At 37.4% G+C, this 8,871-nt stretch overlaps 1 protein-coding gene across 3 annotated transcripts in view; it reads left to right on the forward strand.

Moving 5' to 3' along the window:
* The window catches only part of LOC106882414 (monocarboxylate transporter 2), an 88,029-nt gene that overhangs the window by 2,718 nt on the left and 76,440 nt on the right, over nucleotides 1-8,871 (forward strand). Inside the window, exon 1 of one of the 3 annotated variants that reach the window (XM_052976018.1) lies at nucleotides 4,319-4,433. The exons of the other annotated variants lie outside the window; for them this stretch is intronic. The gene's annotated coding sequence lies outside the window, so the exon portion shown is untranslated. Of the gene's footprint in view, nucleotides 1-4,318; nucleotides 4,434-8,871 lie in introns of those variants that run through there. 3 annotated transcript variants of the gene reach the window in all.

Here is an 8,871-nt window from a genome sequence, read left to right on the forward strand (position 1 = left end):
CAAACAGAAAAGGCTTTACGGCCAGATGGGAAAAATTATGTGTATGAACGCTGTGAGGCACGAACTTGAAAGTGGGGACGAAGTAAGTTCGCGTGTTTGCTCGGCGATAGCCAAGGAAGAAAAGGATTATTGACCGGAAATATATATATATATATATATATATATATATATATATACAGGGAGTGATGGGTAAATTGTCGCTATTTTATATTTTTTGATTTTGTGCATATGCATTGTTTATTTTCGATTTTGTCAACTACACAGCATTGTAGGGTCAGTTGGGCACTTTCTGTGATGGGGGGGAGATGATCATTAAGAAAACAATAATGATGATAATGATGAAGTATTGGGTTTAATGCAATCTGCATTGGTGTCTGAACAGCTCAGCAGCGATACTGAGGGACACTTTCAAGAACACAACACACCAGATTTAATTGCAGGTAGTAAAGGAATTGCTGTAATATAATAAGGGTAGGCATTATATATAATTGTTAATTTACTCTGTCTCTCTCCCTCCCTCTCGCCATTTATAGATTCTTTTTTTATGCTTATGCATTTATTGTGAACATTTTACAAATGTTCACTGCCTAACAAAAAAATATATCAGTTGAGCAAATGACCTTCTGTAAAAGCATTAGAAACACTGAAATATATTCAGAACACTATTTCAGAAAATTTCCTGTTCTCTTGGGGCATATGAAAGACAAATTTAGTCGGGGAAAAATGGGTAAGATAAAATAAGGTAGAGTTGTTACTTCAATTCTCCTGAATTACATTCGAGAAAAGACTCATACACATCAATGTCTATCCTTAGACATCAGAAAGATAAGAAATGCAACAAAAATTTAAAAAATCTAGGGCAAAGGGGAGAGAAAAGTGGCATGTGGTTGTTTGTTTGTTTGTTGTTGGCACTCCGTCGAGGGTTCCAGTTGATCCGATCAACGGAACAGCCTGCTCATGAAATTAACGTCCAAGTGGCTGAGCACTCCAAAGACACGTGTACCCTTAACGTAGTTCTTGGGGATATTCAGCGTGACACAGTGTGACAAGGCTGACCCTTTGAAATACAGGCACAACAGAAACAGGAAGTAAGAGTGAGAGAAAGTTGTGGTGGAAGAGTACAGCAGGGTTCGCCACCCTCCTCTGCCGGAGCCTCGTGGAGCTTTAGGTGTTTTCGCTCAATAAACACTCACAACGCCCGGTCTGGGAATCGAAACTGTGATCCTATGACTGCGAGTCCGCTGCCCTAACCAATGGGCCATTGCGCCTTCACTGTGGCATGTGGTATGAAGTTAACAAAACACAAATCTAAAGTCAGCATAAAATATTTTCTATAGCTTTTTCACAATCTGCTGGAGTGGCTCTGATATATCTAGGCGCCATGCTGCCAAAGAGAAGAAATTATTGAAATTAGTTATTACTCATTTTGCTCCAGTTTAGACGTCATTTTTTTAAAATAAAAAATTACCAAATTAAATATTAATGTGGATAAAAAAAATTGACTTGAGATCCAACAGAGAAAAGAATTTTTATTGTTAAACACCAAACATTTTCCAGATATTTTATTTGCAACCTCAATTACAAATCGGGTCAAAGTTGAGGATAAATTTCTTGAAAAAAAAAAATGTACTTTGTCACCTGACTATGTTTCAAATTCTCTCAACTTCAACAGGAACAACTTCCAGTAAAAAGACAGTTTGATGACTTCCTGGATGCATCTGCACTCCAAACACTGGCACCTCATAGATTACCAACTGGTGTGTAAGAAAAACCAAAATGATATTCGTCAAACTAGAGTGATGCCTTGTGCAGGATGCTACTCAGATTGTTATCTTGTACACTGTAAACTCAGCCTCCATTTCAAACTCAAGGCCAAAAGAGGTGGGGGAGCTCAAAGGAGGAGGCTCCAGGTCAGCATCCTGCAGTCAGCTGATGGGAAAGTTAATTCCAGGTGGATTTCTAATAACAACTTGAAGATCCCACTTGATTTTCAGATCCCTCCCTTGAAGTGATTTGGGAACACCTGAAAACACCCATTCTGCAAACCTCTGAAGGAGTATTGAGCTTGTCTACAAAAAAAAAAAAAAAAAAAAAAAAAGGACTGGTTTGATGAGAATAACCAAGAAAACTAAAATCTACTAGCATAGAAGAGATCTTCTCCACCCCCTCAGGATCACCTTGGTAACTGATATTGCCTTGTGAAGAAAGCAGCCTCTTTGTCTGCAGCAATCTCCAGTGTAAACTTTAAGAGATCCAAAATGAGTAGTGGACAAACTTCACCAAAAGAACTCAGCTTAGCATAGACCTACCAACTATAAGGGCTTCTACAAATCCCTAAAAGCTGTGTATGGTCCATTGCACCAGCTCCAGTGTCTATTGAACAGTACAAACAAAAAGACAAGGCCTCCACCTAGAACTGGTGGTCAGAGCACTTTTAAATTCTTCAGTGCCAACCACTCAATCCAAGATTCTGCAGTACTTTGCATCATCCCACAGTAGCCTTTGAAGTCTGGGCTGGGCAAAATTTCCTCCCTTGCAGATACAACTAAACCCATAGAGAAACTGAAAAGGGGAAAGGCGGCAGGAGTGAATAGAAGCCCAAAGGAGCCAAGCTTCCATTAGGGGGCTTTGAAACTTGAAGTAGCATGGAACCAAATCAAACTGTTTTAAATAATAATAATAACACACACACGCGTGCGCATATGAACATGCCCAACCACAACAGATACATACGTGCACTAGATACACTCACAAATCATATACATATATATATATACACACACGCACATATTCACACCAATGATCAGCTGTTCCTTCTACTTCCCAGACAGGCCATCATCATCAGCATTCTGCGCAAGCATGTGCTAGAAATTCAGTTTTGAAACTGTTGTTGCTTCTAGTCAATAGCATTGGACAACAAAGATTTTGCTACTGGGGTAAGATCAGGTGTTTGAGACTAAATCGAGGATGCTGGTTCCGAATTTGCACTCAGAATTATTCTAGTGCATCAGGATTTTGAGTTACGCGCATACAGCAGGTTATAACTATACTTTCGGCTAGATATAGGCCGTATTATAAAATTTGCTGAAATGAAAGCGATTTTAATTCAAAATTTAAAAAAATTACAGCAATAAAACAAACGATGAGAAAGTTCATTATTTAGTTTAGCAATAGATGGCGCTGACGTATCGTGTGCAATGCCAAATACGTCAGTTTGTTCTTCGTAACTCTCAGTGTCGTTTGTGCTGGCTTCACGTGTGACTCTCGCTCTACGTGATTACTGTTGGCGTGTGCCAACCAATCATGCTTCTGATTGTTATTTTTGCATGACTAATATTAGTGGTTTCTCAAAGAAGACCAAAGCAAAAATTGTGTATGCATATTGTAAGTTGGCTCTAAAACCGGTCCCACATGACTTCGTGAACCCTGTCCCAGTTCCCCCTCCTCATATGCTTCACTTGAAAATCTTAACACGTCGTATGATGAAACCCCGGACTCTCCTATCGACGCACAGTACGTAGGTGATTCTAAGAAAAATGCGCCAGGCTAGTTTAATCAAGAAGACTTGAACGATTTAGCAAGAGACCTAGCAATGTCAAAGGAGAAGGCAAAAGTTTTGGGATCCAAACTACAACAACGGAATCTCCTACAGCAAAGTACGAAATTTCCATTTTCCGTTCTCGCCATAAAGGCTTACCTGTCTTTTTAAAGCAAGAAAATAATGCTTGTTTCTGTACTGCCGTTAATGCACTCATGTAAAAACTAGGATACGTGCATGTGGCTAACGAATGGAGATTGTTTATAGACTCGAGTAAGGTTAACCACAAAGCTGTGTGTCACATAATGGTAATGAAAAACCATCCATTCCTGTGGGTCATGTTTTCGGTATGGAAGAAACTTATGAATTGATGGAACTCTTTCTGAAAGGAATTGATTACACAGTTCACAAGTGGAATATTTGTGGTGATTTAAAGGTGATTTGGTGCAGAGAAAAGTGACGCAAAACTGAAAGCAGGCATATTCATTGGACCCGAGATCAGAGAATTGTTATCTGATAGTAAATTCAGAGGTAAACTGAATCCAGTTGAGCTGACGGCATGGGATCTATTCGTGTTAGTCGTACAGAACTTTCTTGGAAATCATAGAGTTGAATATTATACTGATTTAATAAACAACATGCTAACATGGGATGCCGAATGTCCCTTAAAATTCACTTCTTGCATTCTCATCTGGATTTTTTTCAACGAATCTTGGTGCCTTTAGTGATGAGCTTGGTGAGAGGTTTCACCAGGACATACCTGAGATGGAAACGAGGTATCAAGGCCGGTTCAATCCACACACGATGGGTAACTACTGCTGGAGACCAGCACGATGCATTAGCGCTCATGAACAAGTGTCTCAAACATTTCTGAGCTGAGCATACCAAAAATAAAGTGAGTATTCCCTTAACATAAATATACTATGTACCATTATATTATAATACTATTTGCCTTGAACATAAATTTACTATATACAGTACTAATATACTATCATATAGTTATTTTCCTTGAACTTAATTATTCCTTATTCTAATATAATATCAGTATGTAATTATGCGCCTAACTCCAAATCCTGACGTGTTACAGCAATTCTGAGTCCAGATTCAGAATCAGCGTACTCGATTTAGTTTAGTACAGTGCCATTTGTCAGGGTAGCAGACGATAAATCTGTTCTTGTTGTCCAGTGTATATGTTAGTAACACCATGTGACCCTCATTAATAAACACCGGCTTTAAATCAAGAAGGTATAATCAAACGTCTCCAATCGGATATATATAAATATATATATATATATATATATATATATATATATATAAACGCACACACACACACACACACATACATACACACGCTCGTACGCACACATGTATCGGCGCTGGTGTGATTTTGCGCTAAGAAACTTGCTTCCCAACCACATCGTTCCGGATTCAATTCTACTGCGTGACACCTTGGACAAGTGTCTTCTGCTGTAGCCTCGGGCCACCAAAGCCTTGCGAGTGGATTTGGCAGACGGAACTTGAAAAAAGCCCGTTGTTTATATATATATGTGTTTGTGTGTGAATGTACATAGATAGCTACACAGACACACATACACGTATGCACACACACACACGCACACGCAATCTATGTAATGATACATATAAACGTAGGCGTTGCGTATAAATAGGTGCAGAATTAAGTGGTCGAAGTTTTGTCCAGAATTACTTTTATATATTCGTAGACCATGTTAAAATTTGTAAACATGTCTGCAGGTGCGCGCGCGCGCGTCCACGCGTGTTTGTATGTGTGTAAGTTTATGCTGAAGATGAGTTTACGTTTGTGTGCATATATATAAATATTCATGTGTTATGTATCCATTTATGTATGTATGCATAAGCGTGTCTAGGCGTAGGCGTAACTACGCGCAAGTGTGGATAAGCACGGGCGTAGCTAAGCGCAGGCTTGGGAGTGGAGAAAGAAGCTTGATTTCCAATCATATGGTTCTAGGTTCAATCTCGCTGCGTGACACTTTGGGCAAGTGTCTTCTATGATAGCCTCGGTCCGTGAGTTTGCCTTTGTGTCTATCTTTGACCCCTACCACTACTTGAAAATTGGTGTCGGAGTTTTTATGCACTCGTGAGTTAGTGGTTCGACAAAAGTGGCTGATAGAACAAGTACAGGTTTAAAAGAAAAGCACAAGTACTGGGCATCGATTCATTCAACTAAAAATTCCTCAGGACTGTGCCTCAGCATGTCTGATGACTGAAACACGTAAAAGATAAAAGTTGGATATACATACATAAATATGAGTGCGTATGTGTCAATATTGGAATGTATATATATATATATATATATATATATATATATAGTGTGTGTGTGTGTGCATAATGTATGTGTGAGTATATACAATGTATGTATTTATATATGTGTGTGTATATATATGTGTGTATACATACGCGCACACACACACACATATCTGATGAAATCTTTCATACATCAACATATACATCCTTGATCTAATCAAGATATCTTTGGCCTGAAGAGTACCTGGTGGTATACACCTCGCTAGGACTTTTTTACCACTTCTGAGGTTCTGTCCGCTATGAAACATATGTAGTCTGGATCTTACCTACTCCATTCTATAACTCTTGTGTGTGTGTGTGTGTGTGTGTGTGTGTATATATATATATATATATATATATATATATATATATATGTATAATTTTTTTTATGCATTTCAACCCAAAGACTGTTTGGGCACCGCCAGTACAAATTTATATGTATATATCTATATAAATAAATGGCAATTTCTGTCTGTCTGTCTATTACAAACTTAGTGCCTAAACCACAGAACCAGTATTCACGAAACATTGCAGACTTGTGACACTAACATCCAGTTCAATAATAGGCTAATTGAGCAAATTATATGATAAAATGAGAAGGTTGCAAAAAGTATTAGTCTCAGGTAGTAACAGAGAGAAGATGACTTATATCACTGAAGGCGAGACCAGCGGTGAAAATGGGGTGATAAAGTTAATAAAGCTGTCATACACATGCGGTGCTGCATACATACTCTCGTAAATACAAAGATATCATACAAAACATGCACACACACACACACAAACATACATATATATATACATACATACATTCATTCATACATACATATATCCACTTTACACCATTTTAAACTCGTGATTACCTGTGTGTACGTTTGTAAATTTGTGTGTGTGTATGTGAGTGTGTATGTGATTAGCATGTGCCCAGAAATGACATCAAGGCACTACCTCTCTATGTGACATGATGTTGTCACAAAAACAATATACGATGCGATCTGGATGAAAGACTATCCTGGAATAAATATAGAGAATCCTTCTCTTATTGAATACATACATAAATATGAACACATGGAATACTGTTGAGACATTCCCATCAAAACATTTGTCAAGTGTAAGCATAACTGGCTGAATATTGTTTTGGGGACAGACAAGAAAATATGTACCATCATATAGGTCAGCTGTCCTGCTGATGTGAATATTTTTAGAAAACCAAAGAGAAAGTGGATAACTATGGACCACTGCTTTGAAACCTCCATCTTCCATATTCAGATTACAAATTTACATTTATATTATTGTAATTGCTGTTCCTGGTTTTGTGAGTACATGCCTAACTGACAGTGTAGAAAAGCTTGGATTTTCAGAAAAAGAAATCTATCAACTAACCTCACACATTACAAATACAATCTGTAAGTGGAAGAGTAAAAATATAGGTTTAAAATGAGGCATTGTTTTCATTATCTACATTCCAACAATGGAACTTTATGTCTTTGTTAGAAATTAACACCTTCCTTAGAGGAAGATTTTAAATCATTTAAAACAGCAGAGAACACGCATACATAGATACGTTACAGGTACTGAAAATTAATGTCATATTTTCAAGCATATAGTCTGATATCATACCACAAATATTTTACAAGCCAATGAATGAAGTCCTTGCACTCAATCAGTCAGCATGGTGTTAATGACCAAACATTGATGGGACAGGAGCTGTGTGTGTATACTCTGTCCGATAACTTTAGTGAGGTGCTTATTTAGCAGTGAATGCTTTATGAATTTTGTAAGGGTAACAAAGTGCAAGGGAAAACACATGTACTGTATATCCTGATGGTATGAGTGTTTGGAAATGTCAAAGATAGTTTAACAAATTCCAAAACAGCATTTTTGATGTTTTGGACCAACAGTTCTCAATAATGCTGTAGTGAAAACAGCAGTTGAAGAGAATCTGCATCGAAGTATCAAGGACTTATTCTAGTGGCTTAATAAATCTTGTTTCACTATGCAAGATCATCTTATTGCAGGAATATTTAGCAGTCCAAAAACACCTAGAAACTGAACCTGGATCACTATCTGATGTAAAAAAAAACCAAAAAAAAACAAGCAAAAAAAAAAAAACGTGAATGCAATTTATTAAAATATTGTTGACGTCATAAAAAAATTGACTACCCAGATATCTTGTAAGAACAGGATCTAATTAAACAATTTCATCTATGGCACATTTATTCTGATAAGGACAGAGGCATTTAGTGCATTTTGGCCATTAGCCAGTTGTATGCATAGTAGTCAAAACAATGAACAACGACGACAATGACATAGCAGCACAGCCTTTACAATTTGTGATCTAAAGGAAAGAACACTACAGCCCCAGCTTTCAACAACATCACTAATACAGTTCTATATTTAAGAGATGAGGAATTATTTACATTATTTACATTTGACGGATATTTGTCCTCATCTTGTTTGTTGTTAACACAACGTTTCGGCTGATATACCCTCCAGCCTTCGTCAGGTGTCTTGGGGAAATTTCGGACCTGGGTTCTCATTCCTAACGATGTTACTATTATTATATTATTATTACTATTATTAATAGTAACATCGTTAGGAATGAGAACCCAGGTTCAAAATTTCCCCAAGACACCTGATGAAGGCTGGAGGGTATATCAGCCGAAACGTTGTGTTAACAACAAACAAGATGAGGACAAATATCCGTCAAATGTAAATAATGTAAATAACATCACTACTGTCGTTCTCAACTGCAGTATCATCTCATACAAACTTTGTGTAAATACCTTTACTGTCATTTGAAGTAACGATATGTGTTTGTTAATCATATAAACATTTTTGCATTTAAAACATCAATGAATTGTCAACTCAACTAAATCATCAACCAGTTGATTACAAAGAATCAGAAATATCTTATCGTTACAATCTCAAGCAGATTGGGAAAGAGTGTAGAGAAGGGAAGTAGGGTAGCTCATGAGCTGCCTTCCATGAATAAAGTAGTGGGTATAACAATA

Source organism: Octopus bimaculoides, chromosome 23, assembly GCF_001194135.2.
Source record: "Octopus bimaculoides isolate UCB-OBI-ISO-001 chromosome 23, ASM119413v2, whole genome shotgun sequence".
NCBI classification, from domain to species: domain Eukaryota; kingdom Metazoa; phylum Mollusca; class Cephalopoda; order Octopoda; family Octopodidae; genus Octopus; species Octopus bimaculoides.